Here is a 24,719-nt window from a genome sequence, read left to right as displayed (position 1 = left end):
ACCGAAACCCCGTATTTACAAATCTGCCACTGTGCAGGAGAATCCGTATAGGTGTTCGAGTGTTCGAACCGTAATGCGCAAGAAATGGTACCGAAACCCCGTATTTACATATCTGCCACTGTGCAGGAGAATCCGTATAGGTGTTCGAGTGTTCGAACCGTAATGCGCAAGAAATGGTATATAAACCCCGTATTTACATATCTGCCACTGTGCAGGAGAATCCGTATAGGTGTTCGAGTGTTCCAACCGTAATGCGCAAGAAATGGTACCGAAACCCCGTATTTACATATCTGCCACTGTGCAGGATAATCTGTATAGGTGTTCGAGTGTTCGAACCGTAATGCGCAAGAAATGGTACCGAAACCCCGTATTTACATATCTGCCACTGTGCAGGAGAATCCGTATAGGTGTTCGAGTGTTCGAACCGTAATGCGCAAGAAATGGTATGTAAACCCCGTATTTACATATCTGCCACTGTGCAGGAGAATCCGTATAGGTGTTCGAGTGTTCCAACCGTAAGGCGCAAGAAATGGTACCGAAACCCCGTATTTACATATCTGCCACTATGCAGGAGAATCCGTATAGGTGTTCGAGTGTTCGAACCGTAATGCGCAAGAAATGGTACCGAAACCCCGTATTTACATATCTGCCACTGTGCAGGAGAATCCGTATAGGTGTTCGAGTGTTCGAACCGTATTGCGCAAGAAATGGTATATAAACCCCGTATTTACATATCTGCCACTGTGCAGGAGAATCCGTATAGGTGTTCGAGTGTTCCAACCGTAATGCGCAAGAAATGGTACCGAAACCCCGTATTTACATATCTGCCACTGTGCAGGAGAATCCGTATAGGTGTTCGAGTGTTCGAACCGTAATGCGCAAGAAATGGTATGTAAACCCCGTATTTACCTATCTGCCACTGTGCAGGAGAATCCGTATAGGTGTTCGAGTGTTCCAACCGTAATGCGCAAGAAATGGTACCGAAACCCCGTATTTACATATCTGCCACTGTGCAGGAGAATCCGTATAGGTGTTCGAGTGTTCGAACCGTAATGCGCAAGAAATGGTACCGAAACCCCGTATTTACATATCTGCCACTGTGCAGGAGAATCCGGGTAGGTGTTCGAGTGTTCGAACCGTAATGCGCAAGAAATGGTACCGAAACCCCGTATTTACATATCTGCCACTGTGCTGGAGAATCCGCATAGGTGTTCGAGTGTTCGAATCGTATTGCGCAAGAAATGGTATGTAAACCCCGTATTTACGTATCTGCCACTGTGCAGGAGAATCCGTATAGGTGTTCGAGTGTTCGAACCGTAATGCACAAGAAATGGTACCGAAACCCCGTATTTACAAATCTGCCACTGTGCAGGAGAATCCGTATAGGTGTTCGAGTGTTCGAACCGTAATGCGCAAGAAATGGTACCGAAACCCCGTATTTACAAATCTGCCACTGTGCAGGAGAATCCGTATAGGTGTTCGAGTGTTCGAACCGTAATGCGCAAGAAATGGCACTGAAACCCCGTATTTACATATCTGCCACTGTGCAGGAGAATCCGTATAGGTGTTCGAGTGTTCGAACCGTAATGCGCAAGAAATGGCACTGAAACCCCGTATTTACATATCTGCCACTGTGCAGGAGAATCCGTATAGGTGTTCGAGTGTTCCAACCGTAATGCGCAAGAAATGGTATGTAAACCCCGTATTTACATATCTGCCACTGTGCAGGAGAATCCGTATAGGTGTTCGAGTGTTCGAACCGTAATGCGCAAGAAATGGTACCGAAACCTCGTATTTACAAATCTGCCACTGTGCAGGAGAATCCGTATAGGTGTTCGAGTGTTCGAACCGTAATGCGCAAGAAATGGTACCGAAACCCCGTATTTACATATCTGCCACTGTGCAGGAGAATCCGCATAGGTGTTCGAGTGTTCGAACCGTATTGCGCAAGAAATGGTATGTAAACCCCGTATTTACATATCTGCCACTGTGCAGGAGAATCCGTATAGGTGTTCGAGTGTTCGAACCGTAATGCGTAAGAAATGGTATGTAAACCCTGTATTTACATATCTGCCACTGTGCAGGAGAATCCGTATAGGTGTTCGAGTGTTCGAACCGTAATGCGCAAGAAATGGTACAGAAACCCCGTATTTACATATCTGCCACTGTGCAGGAGAATCCGGGTAGGTGTTCGAGTGTTCGAACCGTAATGCGCAAGAAATGGTACCGAAACCCCGTATTTACATATCTGCCACTGTGCTGGAGAATCCGCATAGGTGTTCGAGTGTTCGAATCGTATTGCGCAAGAAATGGTATGTAAACCCCGTATTTACGTATCTGCCACTGTGCAGGAGAATCCGTATAGGTGTTCGAGTGTTCGAACCGTAATGCGCAAGAAATAGTACCGAAACCCCGTATTTACAAATCTGCCACAGTGCAGGAGAATCCGTATAGGTGTTCGAGTGTTCGAACCGTAATGCGCAAGAAATGGTACCGAAACCCCGTATTTACATATCTGCCACTGTGCAGGAGAATCCGAATAGGTGTTCGAGTGTTCGAACCGTAATGCGCAAGAAATGGTACCGAAACCCCGTATTTACATATCTGCCACTGTGCAGGAGAATCCGCATAGGTGTTCGAGTGTTCGAACCGTATTGCGCAAGAAATGGTATGTAAACCCCGTATTTACATATCTGCCACTGTGCAGGAGAATCCGTATAGGTGTTCGAGTGTTCGAACCGTAATGCGCAAGAAATGGTACCGAAACCCCGTATTTACATATCTGCCACTGTGCAGGATAATCTGTATAGGTGTTCGAGTGTTCGAACCGTAATGCGCAAGAAATGGTACCGAAACCCCGTATTTACATATCTGCCACTGTGCAGGAGAATCCGTATAGGTGTTCGAGTGTTCGAACCGTAATGCGCAAGAAATGGTATGTAAACCCCGTATTTACATATCTGCCACTGTGCAGGAGAATCCGTATAGGTGTTCGAGTGTTCCAACCGTAATGCGCAAGAAATGGTACCGAAACCCCGTATTTACATATCTGCCACTATGCAGGAGAATCCGTATAGGTGTTCGAGTGTTCGAACCGTAATGCGCAAGAAATGGTACCGAAACCCCGTATTTACATATCTGCCACTGTGCAGGAGAATCCGTATAGGAGTTCGAGTGTTCGAACCGTAATGCGCAAGAAATGGTATGTAAACCCCGTATTTACATATCTGCCACTGTGCAGGAGAATCCGTATAGGTGTTCGAGTGTTCCAACCGTAATGCGCAAGAAATGTTACCGAAACCCCGTATTTACATATCTGCCACTGTGCAGGAGAATCCGTATAGGTGTTCGAGTGTTCGAACCGTAATGCGCAAGAAATGGTATGTAAACCCCGTATTTACCTATCTGCCACTGTGCAGGAGAATCCGTATAGGTGTTCGAGTGTTCCAACCGTAATGCGCAAGAAATGGTACCGAAACCCCGTATTTACATATCTGCCACTGTGCAGGAGAATCCGTATAGGTGTTCGAGTGTTCGAACCGTAATGCGCAAGAAATGGTACCGAAACCCCGTATTTACATATCTGCCACTGTGCAGGAGAATCCGGGTAGGTGTTCGAGTGTTCGAACCGTAATGCGCAAGAAATGGTACCGAAACCCCGTATTTACATATCTGCCACTGTGCTGGAGAATACGCATAGGTGTTCGAGTGTTCGAATCGTATTGCGCAAGAAATGGTATGTAAACCCCGTATTTACGTATCTGCCACTGTGCAGGAGAATCCGTATAGGTGTTCGAGTGTTCGAACCGTAATGCGCAAGAAATGGTACCGAAACCCCGTATTTACAAATCTGCCACAGTGCAGGAGAATCCGTATAGGTGTTCGAGTGTTCGAACCGTAATGCGCAAGAAATGGTACCGAAACCCCGTATTTACATATCTGCCACTGTGCAGGAGAATCCGTATAGGTGTTCGAGTGTTCGAACCGTAATGCGCAAGAAATGGTACCGAAACCCCGTATTTACATATCTGCCACTGTGCTGGAGAATCCGCATAGGTGTTCGAGTGTTCGAATCGTATTGCGCAAGAAATGGTATGTAAACCCCGTATTTACGTATCTGCCACTGTGCAGGAGAATCCGTATAGGTGTTCGAGTGTTCGAACCGTAATGGGCAAGAAATGGTACCGAAACCCCGTATTTACAAATCTGCCACAGTGCAGGAGAATCCGTATAGGTGTTCGAGTGTTCGAACCGTAATGCGCAAGAAATGGTACCGAAACCCCGTATTTACATATCTGCCACTGTGCAGGAGAATCCGTATAGGTGTTCGAGTGTTCGAACCGTAATGCGCAAGAAATGGTACCGAAACCCCGTATTTACATATCTGCCACTGTGCAGGAGAATCCGCATAGGTGTTCGAGTGTTCGAACCGTATTGCGCAAGAAATGGTATGTAAACCCCGTATTTACATATCTGCCACTGTGCAGGAGAATCCGTATAGGTGTTCGAGTGTTCGAACCGTAATGCGCAAGAAATGGTACCGAAACCCCGTATTTACATATCTGCCACTGTGCAGGATAATCTGTATAGGTGTTCGAGTGTTCGAACCGTAATGCGCAAGAAATGGTACCGAAACCCCGTATTTACATATCTGCCACTGTGCAGGAGAATCCGTATAGGTGTTCGAGTGTTCGAACCGTAATGCGCAAGAAATGGTATGTAAACCCCGTATTTACATATCTGCCACTATGCAGGAGAATCCGTATAGGTGTTCGAGTGTTCCAACCGTAATGCGCAAGAAATGGTACCGAAACCCCGTATTTACATATCTGCCACTATGCAGGAGAATCCGTATAGGTGTTCGAGTGTTCGAACCGTAATGCGCAAGAAATGGTACCGAAACCCCGTATTTACATATCTGCCACTGTGCAGGAGAATCCGTATAGGTGTTCGAGTGTTCGAACCGTAATGCGCAAGAAATGGTATATAAACCCCGTATTTACATATCTGCCACTGTGCAGGAGAATCCGTATAGGTGTTCGAGTGTTCCAACCGTAATGCGCAAGAAATGGTACCGAAACCCCGTATTTACATATCTGCCACTGTGCAGGAGAATCCGTATAGGTGTTCGAGTGTTCGAACCGTAATGCGCAAGAAATGGTATGTAAACCCCGTATTTACCTATCTGCCACTGTGCAGGAGAATCCGTATAGGTGTTCGAGTGTTCCAACCGTAATGCGCAAGAAATGGTACCGAAACCCCGTATTTACATATCTGCCACTGTGCAGGAGAATCCGTATAGGTGTTCGAGTGTTCGAACCGTAATGCGCAAGAAATGGTACCGAAACCCCGTATTTACATATCTGCCACTGTGCAGGAGAATCCGGGTAGGTGTTCGAGTGTTCGAACCGTAATGCGCAAGAAATGGTACCGAAACCCCGTATTTACATATCTGCCACTGTGCTGGAGAATCCGCATAGGTGTTCGAGTGTTCGAATCGTATTGCGCAAGAAATGGTATGTAAACCCCGTATTTACGTATCTGCCACTGTGCAGGAGAATCCGTATAGGTGTTCGAGTGTTCGAACCGTAATGCGCAAGAAATGGTACCGAAACCCCGTATTTACAAATCTGCCACTGTGCAGGAGAATCCGTATAGGTGTTCGAGTGTTCGAACCGTAATGCGCAAGAAATGGTACCGAAACCCCGTATTTACAAATCTGCCACTGTGCAGGAGAATCCGTATAGGTGTTCGAGTGTTCGAACCGTAATGCGCAAGAAATGGCACTGAAACCCCGTATTTACATATCTGCCACTGTGCAGGAGAATCCGTATAGGTGTTCGAGTGTTCGAACCGTAATGCGCAAGAAATGGCACTGAAACCCCGTATTTACATATCTGCCACTGTGCAGGAGAATCCGTATAGGTGTTCGAGTGTTCCAACCGTAATGCGCAAGAAATGGTATGTAAACCCCGTATTTACATATCTGCCACTGTGCAGGAGAATCCGTATAGGTGTTCGAGTGTTCGAACCGTAATGCGCAAGAAATGGTATATAAACCCCGTATTTACATATCTGCCACTGTGCTGGAGAATCCGTATAGGTGTTCGAGTGTTCGAACCGTAATGCGCAAGAAATGGTACCGAAACCCCGTATTTACATATCTGCCACTGTGCAGGAGAATCCGCATAGGTGTTCGAGTGTTCGAACCGTATTGCGCAAGAAATGGTATGTAAACCCCGTATTTACATATCTGCCACTGTGCAGGAGAATCCGTATAGGTGTTCAAGTGTTCGAACCGTAATGCGCAAGAAATGGTACCGAAACCCCGTATTTACATATCTGCCACTGTGCAGGATAATCTGTATAGGTGTTCGAGTGTTCGAACCGTAATGCGCAAGAAATGGTACCGAAACCCCGTATTTACATATCTGCCACTGTGCAGGAGAATCCGTATAGGTGTTCGAGTGTTCGAACCGTAATGCGCAAGAAATGGTATGTAAACCCCGTATTTACATATCTGCCACTGTGCAGGAGAATCCGTATAGGTGTTCGAGTGTTCCAACCGTAAGGCGCAAGAAATGGTACCGAAACCCCGTATTTACATATCTGCCACTATGCAGGAGAATCCGTATAGGTGTTCGAGTGTTCGAACCGTAATGCGCAAGAAATGGTACCGAAACCCCGTATTTACATATCTGCCACTGTGCAGGAGAATCCGTATAGGTGTTCGAGTGTTCGAACCGTAATGCGCAAGAAATGGTATATAAACCCCGTATTTACATATCTGCCACTGTGCAGGAGAATCCGTATAGGTGTTCGAGTGTTCCAACCGTAATGCGCAAGAAATGGTACCGAAACCCCGTATTTACATATCTGCCACTGTGCAGGAGAATCCGTATAGGTGTTCGAGTGTTCGAACCGTAATGCGCAAGAAATGGTATGTAAACCCCGTATTTACCTATCTGCCACTGTGCAGGAGAATCCGTATAGGTGTTCGAGTGTTCCAACCGTAATGCGCAAGAAATGGTACCGAAACCCCGTATTTACATATCTGCCACTGTGCAGGAGAATCCGTATAGGTGTTCGAGTGTTCGAACCGTAATGCGCAAGAAATGGTACCGAAACCCCGTATTTACATATCTGCCACTGTGCAGGAGAATCCGGGTAGGTGTTCGAGTGTTCGAACCGTAATGCGCAAGAAATGGTACCGAAACCCCGTATTTACATATCTGCCACTGTGCTGGAGAATCCGCATAGGTGTTCGAGTGTTCGAATCGTATTGCGCAAGAAATGGTATGTAAACCCCGTATTTACGTATCTGCCACTGTGCAGGAGAATCCGTATAGGTGTTCGAGTGTTCGAACCGTAATGCGCAAGAAATGGTACCGAAACCCCGTATTTACAAATCTGCCACTGTGCAGGAGAATCCGTATAGGTGTTCGAGTGTTCGAACCGTAATGCGCAAGAAATGGTACCGAAACCCCGTATTTACAAATCTGCCACTGTGCAGGAGAATCCGTATAGGTGTTCGAGTGTTCGAACCGTAATGCGCAAGAAATGGCACTGAAACCCCGTATTTACATATCTGCCACTGTGCAGGAGAATCCGTATAGGTGTTCGAGTGTTCGAACCGTAATGCGCAAGAAATGGCACTGAAACCCCGTATTTACATATCTGCCACTGTGCAGGAGAATCCGTATAGGTGTTCGAGTGTTCCAACCGTAATGCGCAAGAAATGGTATGTAAACCCCGTATTTACATATCTGCCACTGTGCAGGAGAATCCGTATAGGTGTTCGAGTGTTCGAACCGTAATGCGCAAGAAATGGTACCGAAACCTCGTATTTACAAATCTGCCACTGTGCAGGAGAATCCGTATAGGTGTTCGAGTGTTCGAACCGTAATGCGCAAGAAATGGTACCGAAACCCCGTATTTACATATCTGCCACTGTGCAGGAGAATCCGCATAGGTGTTCGAGTGTTCGAACCGTATTGCGCAAGAAATGGTATGTAAACCCCGTATTTACATATCTGCCACTGTGCAGGAGAATCCGTATAGGTGTTCGAGTGTTCGAACCGTAATGCGTAAGAAATGGTATGTAAACCCTGTATTTACATATCTGCCACTGTGCAGGAGAATCCGTATAGGTGTTCGAGTGTTCGAACCGTAATGCGCAAGAAATGGTATGTAAACCCCGTATTTACCTATCTGCCACTGTGCAGGAGAATCCGTATAGGTGTTCGAGTGTTCCAACCGTAATGCGCAAGAAATGGTACCGAAACCCCGTATTTACATATCTGCCACTGTGCAGGAGAATCCGTATAGGTGTTCGAGTGTTCGAACCGTAATGCGCAAGAAATGGTACCGAAACCCCGTATTTACATATCTGCCACTGTGCAGGAGAATCCGGGTAGGTGTTCGAGTGTTCGAACCGTAATGCGCAAGAAATGGTACCGAAACCCCGTATTTACATATCTGCCACTGTGCTGGAGAATCCGCATAGGTGTTCGAGTGTTCGAATCGTATTGCGCAAGAAATGGTATGTAAACCCCGTATTTACGTATCTGCCACTGTGCAGGAGAATCCGTATAGGTGTTCGAGTGTTCGAACCGTAATGCGCAAGAAATAGTACCGAAACCCCGTATTTACAAATCTGCCACAGTGCAGGAGAATCCGTATAGGTGTTCGAGTGTTCGAACCGTAATGCGCAAGAAATGGTACCGAAACCCCGTATTTACATATCTGCCACTGTGCAGGAGAATCCGTATAGGTGTTCGAGTGTTCGAACCGTAATGCGCAAGAAATGGTACCGAAACCCCGTATTTACATATCTGCCACTGTGCAGGAGAATCCGCATAGGTGTTCGAGTGTTCGAACCGTATTGCGCAAGAAATGGTATGTAAACCCCGTATTTACATATCTGCCACTGTGCAGGAGAATCCGTATAGGTGTTCGAGTGTTCGAACCGTAATGCGCAAGAAATGGTACCGAAACCCCGTATTTACATATCTGCCACTGTGCAGGATAATCTGTATAGGTCTTCGAGTGTTCGAACCGTAATGCGCAAGAAATGGTACCGAAACCCCGTATTTACATATCTGCCACTGTGCAGGAGAATCCGTATAGGTGTTCGAGTGTTCGAACCGTAATGCGCAAGAAATGGTATGTAAACCCCGTATTTACATATCTGCCACTGTGCAGGAGAATCCGTATAGGTGTTCGAGTGTTCCAACCGTAATGCGCAAGAAATGGTACCGAAACCCCGTATTTACATATCTGCCACTATGCAGGAGAATCCGTATAGGTGTTCGAGTGTTCGAACCGTAATGCGCAAGAAATGGTACCGAAACCCCGTATTTACATATCTGCCACTGTGCAGGAGAATCCGTATAGGTGTTCGAGTGTTCGAACCGTAATGCGCAAGAAATGGTATGTAAACCCCGTATTTACATATCTGCCACTGTGCAGGAGAATCCGTATAGGTGTTCGAGTGTTCCAACCGTAATGCGCAAGAAATGTTACCGAAACCCCGTATTTACATATCTGCCACTGTGCAGGAGAATCCGTATAGGTGTTCGAGTGTTCGAACCGTAATGCGCAAGAAATGGTATGTAAACCCCGTATTTACCTATCTGCCACTGTGCAGGAGAATCCGTATAGGTGTTCGAGTGTTCCAACCGTAATGCGCAAGAAATGGTACCGAAACCCCGTATTTACATATCTGCCACTGTGCAGGAGAATCCGTATAGGTGTTCGAGTGTTCGAACCGTAATGCGCAAGAAATGGTACCGAAACCCCGTATTTACATATCTGCCACTGTGCAGGAGAATCCGGGTAGGTGTTCGAGTGTTCGAACCGTAATGCGCAAGAAATGGTACCGAAACCCCGTATTTACATATCTGCCACTGTGCTGGAGAATACGCATAGGTGTTCGAGTGTTCGAATCGTATTGCGCAAGAAATGGTATGTAAACCCCGTATTTACGTATCTGCCACTGTGCAGGAGAATCCGTATAGGTGTTCGAGTGTTCGAACCGTAATGCGCAAGAAATGGTACCGAAACCCCGTATTTACAAATCTGCCACAGTGCAGGAGAATCCGTATAGGTGTTCGAGTGTTCGAACCGTAATGCGCAAGAAATGGTACCGAAACCCCGTATTTACATATCTGCCACTGTGCAGGAGAATCCGTATAGGTGTTCGAGTGTTCGAACCGTAATGCGCAAGAAATGGTACCGAAACCCCGTATTTACATATCTGCCACTGTGCTGGAGAATCCGCATAGGTGTTCGAGTGTTCGAATCGTATTGCGCAAGAAATGGTATGTAAACCCCGTATTTACGTATCTGCCACTGTGCAGGAGAATCCGTATAGGTGTTCGAGTGTTCGAACCGTAATGGGCAAGAAATGGTACCGAAACCCCGTATTTACAAATCTGCCACAGTGCAGGAGAATCCGTATAGGTGTTCGAGTGTTCGAACCGTAATGCGCAAGAAATGGTACCGAAACCCCGTATTTACATATCTGCCACTGTGCAGGAGAATCCGTATAGGTGTTCGAGTGTTCGAACCGTAATGCGCAAGAAATGGTACCGAAACCCCGTATTTACATATCTGCCACTGTGCAGGAGAATCCGCATAGGTGTTCGAGTGTTCGAACCGTATTGCGCAAGAAATGGTATGTAAACCCCGTATTTACATATCTGCCACTGTGCAGGAGAATCCGTATAGGTGTTCGAGTGTTCGAACCGTAATGCGCAAGAAATGGTACCGAAACCCCGTATTTACATATCTGCCACTGTGCAGGATAATCTGTATAGGTGTTCGAGTGTTCGAACCGTAATGCGCAAGAAATGGTACCGAAACCCCGTATTTACATATCTGCCACTGTGCAGGAGAATCCGTATAGGTGTTCGAGTGTTCGAACCGTAATGCGCAAGAAATGGTATGTAAACCCCGTATTTACATATCTGCCACTGTGCAGGAGAATCCGTATAGGTGTTCGAGTGTTCCAACCGTAATGCGCAAGAAATGGTACCGAAACCCCGTATTTACATATCTGCCACTATGCAGGAGAATCCGTATAGGTGTTCGAGTGTTCGAACCGTAATGCGCAAGAAATGGTACCGAAACCCCGTATTTACATATCTGCCACTGTGCAGGAGAATCCGTATAGGTGTTCGAGTGTTCGAACTGTAATGCGCAAGAAATGGTACCGAAACCCCGTATTTACATATCTGCCACTGTGCAGGAGAATCTGTATAGGTGTTCGAGTGTTCGAACCGTAATGCGCAAGAAATGGTACCGAAACCCCGTATTTACATATCTGCCACTGTGCAGGAGAATCCGTATAGGTGTTCGAGTGTTCGAACCGTAATGCGCAAGAAATGGTATGTAAACCCCGTATTTACATATCTGCCACTGTGCAGGAGAATCCGTATAGGTGTTCGAGTGTTCCAACCGTAATGCGCAAGAAATGGTACCGAAACCCCGTATTTACATATCTGCCACTGTGCAGGAGAATCCGTATAGGTGTTCGAGTGTTCGAACCGTAATGCGCAAGAAATGGTATGTAAACCCCGTATTTACCTATCTGCCACTGTGCAGGAGAATCCGTATAGGTGTTCGAGTGTTCCAACCGTAATGCGCAAGAAATGGTACCGAAACCCCGTATTTACATATCTGCCACTGTGCAGGAGAATCCGTATAGGTGTTCGAGTGTTCGAACCGTAATGCGCTAGAAATGGTACCGAAACCCCGTATTTACATATCTGCCACTGTGCAGGAGAATCCGGGTAGGTGTTCGAGTGTTCGAACCGTAATGCGCAAGAAATGGTACCGAAACCCCGTATTTACATATCTGCCACTATGCTGGAGAATCCGCATAGGTGTTCGAGTGTTCGAATCGTATTGCGCAAGAAATGGTATGTAAACCCCGTATTTACGTATCTGCCACTGTGCAGGAGAATCCGTGTAGGTGTTCGAGTGTTCGAACCGTAATGCGCAAGAAATGGTACCGAAACCCCGTATTTACAAATCTGCCACAGTGCAGGAGAATCCGTATAGGTGTTCGAGTGTTCGAACCGTAATGCGCAAGAAATGGTACCGAAACCCCGTATTTACATATCTGCCACTGTGCAGGAGAATCCGTATAGGTGTTCGAGTGTTCCAACCGTAATGCGCAAGAAATGGTATGTAAACCCCGTATTTACCTATCTGCCACTGTGCAGGAGAATCCGTATAGGTGTTCGAGTGTTCCAACCGTAATGCGCAAGAAATGGTACCGAAACCCCGTATTTACATATCTGCCACTGTGCAGGTGAATCCGTATAGGTGTTCGAGTGTTCGAACCGTAATGCGCAAGAAATGGTACCGAAACCCCGTATTTACATATCTGCCACTGTGCAGGAGAATCCGGGTAGGTGTTCGAGTGTTCGAACCGTAATGCGCAAGAAATGGTACCGAAACCCCGTATTTACATATCTGCCACTGTGCTGGAGAATACGCATAGGTGTTCGAGTGTTCGAATCGTATTGCGCAAGAAATGGTATGTAAACCCCGTATTTACGTATCTGCCACTGTGCAGGAGAATCCGTATAGGTGTTCGAGTGTTCGAACCGTAATGCGCAAGAAATGGTACCGAAACCCCGTATTTACAAATCTGCCACAGTGCAGGAGAATCCGTATAGGTGTTCGAGTGTTCGAACCGTAATGCGCAAGAAATGGTACCGAAACCCCGTATTTACATATCTGCCACTGTGCAGGAGAATCCGTATAGGTGTTCGAGTGTTCGAACCGTAATGCGCAAGAAATGGTACCGAAACCCCGTATTTACATATCTGCCACTGTGCTGGAGAATCCGCATAGGTGTTCGAGTGTTCGAATCGTATTGCGCAAGAAATGGTATGTAAACCCCGTATTTACGTATCTGCCACTGTGCAGGAGAATCCGTATAGGTGTTCGAGTGTTCGAACCGTAATGGGCAAGAAATGGTACCGAAACCCCGTATTTACAAATCTGCCACAGTGCAGGAGAATCCGTATAGGTGTTCGAGTGTTCGAACCGTAATGCGCAAGAAATGGTACCGAAACCCCGTATTTACATATCTCCCACTGTGCAGGAGAATCCGTATAGGTGTTCGAGTGTTCGAACCGTAATGCGCAAGAAATGGTACCGAAACCCCGTATTTACATATCTGCCACTGTGCAGGAGAATCCGCATAGGTGTTCGAGTGTTCGAACCGTATTGCGCAAGAAATGGTATGTAAACCCCGTATTTACATATCTGCCACTGTGCAGGAGAATCCGTATAGGTGTTCGAGTGTTCGAACCGTAATGCGCAAGAAATGGTACCGAAACCCCGTATTTACATATCTGCCACTGTGCAGGATAATCTGTATAGGTGTTCGAGTGTTCGAACCGTAATGCGCAAGAAATGGTACCGAAACCCCGTATTTACATATCTGCCACTGTGCAGGAGAATCCGTATAGGTGTTCGAGTGTTCGAACCGTAATGCGCAAGAAATGGTATGTAAACCCCGTATTTACATATCTGCCACTGTGCAGGAGAATCCGTATAGGTGTTCGAGTGTTCCAACCGTAATGCGCAAGAAATGGTACCGAAACCCCGTATTTACATATCTGCCACTATGCAGGAGAATCCGTATAGGTGTTCGAGTGTTCGAACCGTAATGCGCAAGAAATGGTACCGAAACCCCGTATTTACATATCTGCCACTGTGCAGGAGAATCCGTATAGGTGTTCGAGTGTTCGAACTGTAATGCGCAAGAAATGGTACCGAAACCCCGTATTTACATATCTGCCACTGTGCAGGAGAATCTGTATAGGTGTTCGAGTGTTCGAACCGTAATGCGCAAGAAATGGTACCGAAACCCCGTATTTACATATCTGCCACTGTGCAGGAGAATCCGTATAGGTGTTCGAGTGTTCGAACCGTAATGCGCAAGAAATGGTATGTAAACCCCGTATTTACATATCTGCCACTGTGCAGGAGAATCCGTATAGGTGTTCGAGTGTTCGAACCGTAATGCGCAAGAAATGGTACCGAAACCCCGTATTTACATATCTGCCACTGTGCAGGAGAATCCGTATAGGTGTTCGAGTGTTCCAACCGTAATGCGCAAGAAATGGTACCGAAACCCCGTATTTACATATCTGCCACTGTGCAGGAGAATCCGTATAGGTGTTCGAGTGTTCGAACCGTAATGCGCAAGAAATGGTATGTAAACCCCGTATTTACCTATCTGCCACTGTGCAGGAGAATCCGTATAGGTGTTCGAGTGTTCCAACCGTAATGCGCAAGAAATGGTACCGAAACCCCGTATTTACATATCTGCCACTGTGCAGGAGAATCCGTATAGGTGTTCGAGTGTTCGAACCGTAATGCGCAAGAAATGGTACCGAAACCCCGTATTTACATATCTGCCACTGTGCAGGAGAATCCGGGTAGGTGTTCGAGTGTTCGAACCGTAATGCGCAAGAAATGGTACCGAAACCCCGTATTTACATATCTGCCACTATGCTGGAGAATCCGCATAGGTGTTCGAGTGTTCGAATCGTATTGCGCAAGAAATGGTATGTAAACCCCGTATTTACGTATCTGCCACTGTGCAGGAGAATCCGTGTAGGTGTTCGAGTGTTCGAACCGTAATGCGCAAGAAATGGTACCGAAACCCCGTATTTACAAATCTGCCACAGTGCAGGAGAATCCGTATAGGTGTTCGAGTGTTCGAACCGTAATGCGCAAGAAATGGTACCGAAACCCCGTATTTACATATCTGCCACTGTGCAGGAGAATCCGTATAGGTGTTCGAGTGTTCGAACCGTAATGCGCAAGAAATGGTACCGAAACCCCGTATTTACATATCTGCCACTGTGCAGGAGAATCCGCATAGGTGTTCGAGTGTTCGAACCGTATTGCGCAAGAAATGGTATGTAAACCCCGTATTTACATATCTGCCACTGTGCAGGAGAATCCGTATAGGTGTTCGAGTGTTCGAACCGTAATGCGCAAGAAATGGTACCGAAACCCCGTATTTACATATCTGCCACTGTGCAGGATAATCTGTATAGGTGTTCGAGTGTTCGAACCGTAATGCGCAAGAAATGGTACCGAAACCCCGTATTTACATATCTGCCACTGTGCAGGAGAATCCGTATAGGTGTTCGAGTGTTCGAACCGTAATGCGCAAGAAATGGTATGTAAACCCCGTATTTACATATCTGCCACTGTGCAGGAGAATCCGTATAGGTGTTCGAGTGTTCGAACCGTAATGCGCAAGAAATGGTACCGAAACCCCGTATTTACATATCTGCCACTGTGCAGGAGAATCCGGGTAGGTGTTCGAGTGTTCGAACCGTAATGCGCAAGAAATGGTACCGAAACCCCGTATTTACATATCTGCCACTGTGCTGGAGAATCCGCATAGGTGTTCGAGTGTTCGAACCGTATTGCGCAAGAAATGGTATGTAAACCCCGTATTTACATATCTGCCACTGTGCAGGAGAATCCGTATAGGTGTTCGAGTATTCGAACCGTAATGCGCAAGAAATGGTACCGAAACCCCGTATTTACAAATCTGCCACTGTGCAGGAGAATCCGTATAGGTGTTCGAGTGTTCGAACCGTAATGCGCAAGAAATGGCACTGAAACCCCGTATTTACATATCTGCCACTGTGCAGGAGAATCCGTATAGGTGTTCGAGTGTTCGAACCGTAATGCGCAAGAAATGGCATGAAAACCCCGTATTTACATATCTGCCACTGTGCAGGAGAATCCGTATAGGTGTTCGAGTGTTCGAACCGTAATGCGCAAGAAATGGTACCGAAACCTCGTATTTACAAATCTGCCACTGTGCAGGAGAATCCGTATAGGTGTTCGAGTGTTCGAACTGTAATGCGCAAGAAATGGTACCGAAACCCCGTATTTACATATCTGCCACTGTGCAGGAGAATCTGTATAGGTGTTCGAGTGTTCGAACCGTAATGCGCAAGAAATGGTACCGAAACCCCGTATTTACATATCTGCCACTGTGCAGGAGAATCCGTATAGGTGTTCGAGTGTTCGAACCGTAATGCGCAAGAAATGGTATGTAAACCCCGTATTTACATATCTGCCACTGTGCAGGAGAATCCGTATAGGTGTTCGAGTGTTCCAACCGTAATGCGCAAGAAATGGTACCGAAACCCCGTATTTACATATCTGCCACTATGCAGGAGAATCCGTATAGGTGTTCGAGTGTTCGAACCGTAATGCGCAAGAAATGGTACCGAAACCCCGTATTTACATATCTGCCACTGTGCAGGAGAATCCGTATAGGTGTTCGAGTGTTCGAACCGTAATGCGCAAGAAATGGTATGTAAACCCCGTATTTACATATCTGCCACTGTGCAGGAGAATCCGTATAGGTGTTCGAGTGTTCCAACCGTAATGCGCAAGAAATGGTACCGAAACCCCGTATTTACATATCTGCCACTGTGCAGGAGAATCCGTATAGGTGTTCGAGTGTTCGAACCGTAATGCGCAAGAAATGGTATGTAAACCCCGTATTTACCTATCTGCCACTGTGCAGGAGAATCCGTATAGGTGTTCGAGTGTTCCAACCGTAATGCGCAAGAAATGGTACCGAAACCCCGTATTTACATATCTGCCACTGTGCAGGAGAATCCGTATAGGTGTTCGAGTGTTCGAACCGTAATGCGCAAGAAATGGTACCGAAACCCCGTATTTACATATCTGCCACTGTGCAGGAGAATCCGGGTAGGTGTTCGAGTGTTCGAACCGTAATGCGCAAGAAATGGTACCGAAACCCCGTATTTACATATCTGCCACTGTGCTGGAGAATCCGCATAGGTGTTCGAGTGTTCGAATCGTATTGCGCAAGAAATGGTATGTAAACCCCGTATTTACGTATCTGCCACTGTGCTGGAGAATCCGTATAGGTGTTCGAGTGTTCGAACCGTAATGCGCAAGAAATGGTACCGAAACCCCGTATTTACAAATCTGCCACAGTGCAGGAGAATCCGTATAGGTGTTCGAGTGTTCGAACCGTAATGCGCAAGAAATGGTACCGAAACCCCGTATTTACATATCTGCCACTGTGCAGGAGAATCCGTATAGGTGTTCGAGTGTTCGAACCGTAATGCGCAAGAAATGGTACCGAAACCCCGTATTTACAAATCTGCCACAGTGCAGGAGAATCCGTATAGGTGTTCGAGTGTTCGAACCGTAATGCGCAAGAAATGGTACCGAAACCCCGTATTTACATATCTGCCACTGTGCAGGAGAATCCGTATAGGTGTTCGAGTGTTCGAACCGTAATGCGCAAGAAATGGTACCGAAACCCCGTATTTACATATCTGCCACTGTGCAGGAGAATCCGGGTAGGTGTTCGAGTGTTCGAACCGTAATGCGCAAGAAATGGTACCGAAACCCCGTATTTACATATCTGCCACTGTGCTGGAGAATACGCATAGGTGTTCGAGTGTTCGAATCGTATTGCGCAAGAAATGGTATGTAAACCCCGTATTTACGTATCTGCCACTGTGCAGGAGAATCCGTATAGGTGTTCGAGTGTTCGAACCGTAATGCGCAAGAAATGGTACCGAAACCCCGTATTTACAAATCTGCCACAGTGCAGGAGAATCCGTATAGGTGTTCGAGTGTTCGAACCGTAATGCGCAAGAAATGGTACCGAAACCCCGTATTTACATATCTGCCACTGTGCAGGAGAATCCGTATAGGTGTTCGAGTGTTCGAACCGTAATGCGCAAGAAATGGTACCGAAACCCCGTATTTACATATCTGCCACTGTGCTGGAGAATCCGCATAGGTGTTCGAGTGTTCGAATCGTATTGCGCAAGAAATGGTATGTAAACCCCGTATTTACGTATCTGCCACTGTGCAGGAGAATCCGTATAGGTGTTCGAGTGTTCGAACCGTAATGGGCAAGAAATGGTACCGAAACCCCGTATTTACAAATCTGCCACAGTGCAGGAGAATCCGTATAGGTGTTCGAGTGTTCGAACCGTAATGCGCAAGAAATGGTACCGAAACCCCGTATTTACATATCTCCCACTGTGCAGGAGAATCCGTATAGGTGTTCGAGTGTTCGAACCGTAATGCGCAAGAAATGGTACCGAAACCCCGTATTTACATATCTGCCACTGTGCAGGAGAATCCGCATAGGTGTGCGAGTGTTCGAACCGTATTGCGCAAGAAATGGTATGTAAACCCCGTATTTACATATCTGCCACTGTGCAGGAGAATCCGTATAGGTGTTCGAGTGTTCGAACCGTAATGCGCAAGAAATGGTACCGAAACCCCGTATTTACATATCTGCCACTGTGCAGGATAATCTGTATAGGTGTTCGAGTGTTCGAACCGTAATGCGCAAGAAATGGTACCGAAACCCCGTATTTACATATCTGCCACTGTGCAGGAGAATCCGTATAGGTGTTCGAGTGTTCGAACCGTAATGCGCAAGAAATGGTATGTAAACCCCGTATTTACATATCTGCCACTGTGCAGGAGAATCCGTATAGGTGTTCGAGTGTTCCAACCGTAATGCGCAAGAAATGGTACCGAAACCCCGTATTTACATATCTGCCACTATGCAGGAGAATCCGTATAGGTGTTCGAGTGTTCGAACCGTAATGCGCAAGAAATGGTACCGAAACCCCGTATTTACATATCTGCCACTGTGCAGGAGAATCCGTATAGGTGTTCGAGTGTTCGAACTGTAATGCGCAAGAAATGGTACCGAAACCCCGTATTTACATATCTGCCACTGTGCAGGAGAATCTGTATAGGTGTTCGAGTGTTCGAACCGTAATGCGCAAGAAATGGTACCGAAACCCCGTATTTACATATCTGCCACTGTGCAGGAGAATCCGTATAGGTGTTCGAGTGTTCGAACCGTAATGCGCAAGAAATGGTATGTAAACCCCGTATTTACATATCTGCCACTGTGCAGGAGAATCCGTATAGGTGTTCGAGTGTTCGAACCGTAATGCGCAAGAAATGGTACCGAAACCCCGTATTTACATATCTGCCACTGTGCAGGAGAATCCGTATAGGTGTTCGAGTGTTCCAACCGTAATGCGCAAGAAATGGTACCGAAACCCCGTATTTACATATCTGCCACTGTGCAGGAGAATCCGTATAGGTGTTCGAGTGTTCGAACCGTAATGCGCAAGAAATGGTATGTAAACCCCGTATTTACCTATCTGCCACTGTGCAGGAGAATCCGTATAGGTGTTCGAGTGTTCCAACCGTAATGCGCAAGAAATGGTACCGAAACCCCGTATTTACATATCTGCCACTGTGCAGGAGAATCCGTATAGGTGTTCGAGTGTTCGAACCGTAATGCGCAAGAAATGGTACCGAAACCCCGTATTTACATATCTGCCACTGTGCAGGAGAATCCGGGTAGGTGTTCGAGTGTTCGAACCGTAATGCGCAAGAAATGGTACCGAAACCCCGTATTTACATATCTGCCACTATGCTGGAGAATCCGCATAGGTGTTCGAGTGTTCGAATCGTATTGCGCAAGAAATGGTATGTAAACCCCGTATTTACGTATCTGCCACTGTGCAGGAGAATCCGTGTAGGTGTTCGAGTGTTCGAACCGTAATGCGCAAGAAATGGTACCGAAACCCCGTATTTACAAATCTGCCACAGTGCAGGAGAATCCGTATAGGTGTTCGAGTGTTCGAACCGTAATGCGCAAGAAATGGTACCGAAACCCCGTATTTACATATCTGCCACTGTGCAGGAGAATCCGTATAGGTGTTCGAGTGTTCGAACCGTAATGCGCAAGAAATGGTACCGAAACCCCGTATTTACATATCTGCCACTGTGCAGGAGAATCCGCATAGGTGTTCGAGTGTTCGAACCGTATTGCGCAAGAAATGGTATGTAAACCCCGTATTTACATATCTGCCACTGTGCAGGAGAATCCGTATAGGTGTTCGAGTGTTCGAACCGTAATGCGCAAGAAATGGTACCGAAACCCCGTATTTACATATCTGCCACTGTGCAGGATAATCTGTATAGGTGTTCGAGTGTTCGAACCGTAATGCGCAAGAAATGGTACCGAAACCCCGTATTTACATATCTGCCACTGTGCAGGAGAATCCGTATAGGTGTTCGAGTGTTCGAACCGTAATGCGCAAGAAATGGTATGTAAACCCCGTATTTACATATCTGCCACTGTGCAGGAGAATCCGTATAGGTGTTCGAGTGTTCGAACCGTAATGCGCAAGAAATGGTACCGAAACCCCGTATTTACATATCTGCCACTGTGCAGGAGAATCCGGGTAGGTGTTCGAGTGTTCGAACCGTAATGCGCAAGAAATGGTACCGAAACCCCGTATTTACATATCTGCCACTGTGCTGGAGAATCCGCATAGGTGTTCGAGTGTTCGAACCGTATTGCGCAAGAAATGGTATGTAAACCCCGTATTTACATATCTGCCACTGTGCAGGAGAATCCGTATAGGTGTTCGAGTATTCGAACCGTAATGCGCAAGAAATGGTACCGAAACCCCGTATTTACAAATCTGCCACTGTGCAGGAGAATCCGTATAGGTGTTCGAGTGTTCGAACCGTAATGCGCAAGAAATGGCACTGAAACCCCGTATTTACATATCTGCCACTGTGCAGGAGAATCCGTATAGGTGTTCGAGTGTTCGAACCGTAATGCGCAAGAAATGGCATGAAAACCCCGTATTTACATATCTGCCACTGTGCAGGAGAATCCGTATAGGTGTTCGAGTGTTCGAACCGTAATGCGCAAGAAATGGTACCGAAACCTCGTATTTACAAATCTGCCACTGTGCAGGAGAATCCGTATAGGTGTTCGAGTGTTCGAACTGTAATGCGCAAGAAATGGTACCGAAACCCCGTATTTACATATCTGCCACTGTGCAGGAGAATCTGTATAGGTGTTCGAGTGTTCGAACCGTAATGCGCAAGAAATGGTACCGAAACCCCGTATTTACATATCTGCCACTGTGCAGGAGAATCCGTATAGGTGTTCGAGTGTTCGAACCGTAATGCGCAAGAAATGGTATGTAAACCCCGTATTTACATATCTGCCACTGTGCAGGAGAATCCGTATAGGTGTTCGAGTGTTCCAACCGTAATGCGCAAGAAATGGTACCGAAACCCCGTATTTACATATCTGCCACTATGCAGGAGAATCCGTATAGGTGTTCGAGTGTTCGAACCGTAATGCGCAAGAAATGGTACCGAAACCCCGTATTTACATATCTGCCACTGTGCAGGAGAATCCGTATAGGTGTTCGAGTGTTCGAACCGTAATGCGCAAGAAATGGTATGTAAACCCCGTATTTACATATCTGCCACTGTGCAGGAGAATCCGTATAGGTGTTCGAGTGTTCCAACCGTAATGCGCAAGAAATGGTACCGAAACCCCGTATTTACATATCTGCCACTGTGCAGGAGAATCCGTATAGGTGTTCGAGTGTTCGAACCGTAATGCGCAAGAAATGGTATGTAAACCCCGTATTTACCTATCTGCCACTGTGCAGGAGAATCCGTATAGGTGTTCGAGTGTTCCAACCGTAATGCGCAAGAAATGGTACCGAAACCCCGTATTTACATATCTGCCACTGTGCAGGAGAATCCGTATAGGTGTTCGAGTGTTCGAACCGTAATGCGCAAGAAATGGTACCGAAACCCCGTATTTACATATCTGCCACTGTGCAGGAGAATCCGGGTAGGTGTTCGAGTGTTCGAACCGTAATGCGCAAGAAATGGTACCGAAACCCCGTATTTACATATCTGCCACTGTGCTGGAGAATCCGCATAGGTGTTCGAGTGTTCGAATCGTATTGCGCAAGAAATGGTATGTAAACCCCGTATTTACGTATCTGCCACTGTGCTGGAGAATCCGTATAGGTGTTCGAGTGTTCGAACCGTAATGCGCAAGAAATGGTACCGAAACCCCGTATTTACAAATCTGCCACAGTGCAGGAGAATCCGTATAGGTGTTCGAGTGTTCGAACCGTAATGCGCAAGAAATGGTACCGAAACCCCGTATTTACATATCTGCCACTGTGCAGGAGAATCCGTATAGGTGTTCGAGTGTTCGAACCGTAATGCGCAAGAAATGGTACCGAAACCCCGTATTTACAAATCTGCCACAGTGCAGGAGAATCCGTATAGGTGTTCGAGTGTTCGAACCGTAATGCGCAAGAAATGGTACCGAAACCCCGTATTTACATATCTGCCACTGTGCAGGAGAATCCGTATAGGTGTTCGAGTGTTCGAACCGTAATGCGCAAGAAATGGTACCGAAACCCCGTATTTACATATCTGCCACTGTGCAGGAGAATCCGCATAGGTGTTCGAGTGTTCGAACCGTAATGCGCAAGAAATGGTATGTAATCCCCGTATTTACATATCTGCCACTGTGCAGGAGAATCCGTATAGGTGTTCGAGTGTTCGAACCGTAATGCGCAAGAAATGGTACCGAAACCCCGTATTTACATATCTGCCACTGTGCAGGAGAATCCGGGTAGGTGTTCGAGTGTTCGAACCGTAATGCGCAAGAAATGGTACCGAAACCCCGTATTTACATATCTGCCACTGTGCAGGAGAATCCGTATAGGTGTTCGAGTGTTCGAACCGTAATGCGCAAGAAATGGTACCGAAACCCCGTATTTACATATCTGCCACTGTGCAGGAGAATCCGCATAGGTGTTCGAGTGTTCGAACCGTATTGCGCAAGAAATGGTATGTAAACCCCGTATTTACATATCTGCCACTGTGCAGGAGAATCCGTATAGGTGTTCGAGTGTTCGAACCGTAATGCGCAAGAAATGGTACCGAAACCCCGTATTTACATATCTGCCACTGTGCAGGATAATCTGTATAGGTGTTCGAGTGTTCGAACCGTAATGCGCAAGAAATGGTACCGAAACCCCGTATTTACATATCTGCCACTGTGCAGGAGAATCCGTATAGGTGTTCGAGTGTTCGAACCGTAATGCGCAAGAAATGGTATGTAAACCCCGTATTTACATATCTGCCACTGTGCAGGAGAATCCGTATAGGTGTTCGAGTGTTCCAACCGTAATGCGCAAGAAATGGTACCGAAACCCCGTATTTACATATCTGCCACTATGCAGGAGAATCCGTATAGGTGTTCGAGTGTTCGAACCGTAATGCGCAAGAAATGGTACCGAAACCCCGTATTTACATATCTGCCACTGTGCAGGAGAATCCGTATAGGTGTTCGAGTGTTCGAACCGTAATGCGCAAGAAATGGTATGTAAACCCCGTATTTACATATCTGCCACTGTGCAGGAGAATCCGTATAGGTGTTCGAGTGTTCCAACCGTAATGCGCAAGAAATGGTACCGAAACCCCGTATTTACATATCTGCCACTGTGCAGGAGAATCCGTATAGGTGTTCGAGTGTTCGAACCGTAATGCGCAAGAAATGGTATGTAAACCCCGTATTTACCTATCTGCCACTGTGCAGGAGAATCCGTATAGGTGTTCGAGTGTTCCAACCGTAATGCGCAAGAAATGGTACCGAAACCCCGTATTTACATATCTGCCACTGTGCAGGAGAATCCGTATAGGTGTTCGAGTGTTCGAACCGTAATGCGCAAGAAATGGTACCGAAACCCCGTATTTACATATCTGCCCTTGTGCAGGAGAATCCGGGTAGGTGTTCGAGTGTTCGAACCGTAATGCGCAAGAAATGGTACCGAAACCCCGTATTTACATATCTGCCACTGTGCTGGAGAATCCGCATAGGTGTTCGAGTGTTCGAATCGTATTGCGCAAGAAATGGTATGTAAACCCCGTATTTACGTATCTGCCACTGTGCAGGAGAATCCGTATAGGTGTTCGAGTGTTCGAACCGTAATGCGCAAGAAATGGTACCGAAACCCCGTATTTACAAATCTGCCACAGTGCAGGAGAATCCGTATAGGTGTTCGAGTGTTCGAACCGTAATGCGCAAGAAATGGTACCGAAACCCCGTATTTACATATCTGCCACTGTGCAGGAGAATCCGGGTAGGTGTTCGAGTGTTCGAACCGTAATGCGCAAGAAATGGTACCGAAACCCCGTATTTACATATCTGCCACTGTGCTGGAGAATCCGCATAGGTGTTCGAGTGTTCGAACCGTATTGCGCAAGAAATGGTATGTAAACCCCGTATTTACATATCTGCCACTGTGCAGGAGAATCCGTATAGGTGTTCGAGTATTCGAACCGTAATGCGCAAGAAATGGTACCGAAACCCCGTATTTACAAATCTGCCACTGTGCAGGAGAATCCGTATAGGTGTTCGAGTGTTCGAACCGTAATGCGCAAGAAATGGCACTGAAACCCCGTATTTACATATCTGCCACTGTGCAGGAGAATCCGTATAGGTGTTCGAGTGTTCGAACCGTAATGCGCAAGAAATGGCATGAAAACCCCGTATTTACATATCTGCCACTGTGCAGGAGAATCCGTATAGGTGTTCGAGTGTTCGAACCGTAATGCGCAAGAAATGGTACCGAAACCTCGTATTTACAAATCTGCCACTGTGCAGGAGAATCCGTATAGGTGTTCGAGTGTTCGAACTGTAATGCGCAAGAAATGGTACCGAAACCCCGTATTTACATATCTGCCACTGTGCAGGAGAATCTGTATAGGTGTTCGAGTGTTCG

This window comes from Camellia sinensis, chromosome 15 (assembly GCF_055761805.1).
Source record: "Camellia sinensis isolate YWXY chromosome 15, ASM5576180v1, whole genome shotgun sequence".
NCBI lineage: Eukaryota > Viridiplantae > Streptophyta > Magnoliopsida > Ericales > Theaceae > Camellia > Camellia sinensis.
The sequence above is the reverse complement of the archived record's forward strand: the minus strand, read 5'-3'. Positions refer to the sequence as shown.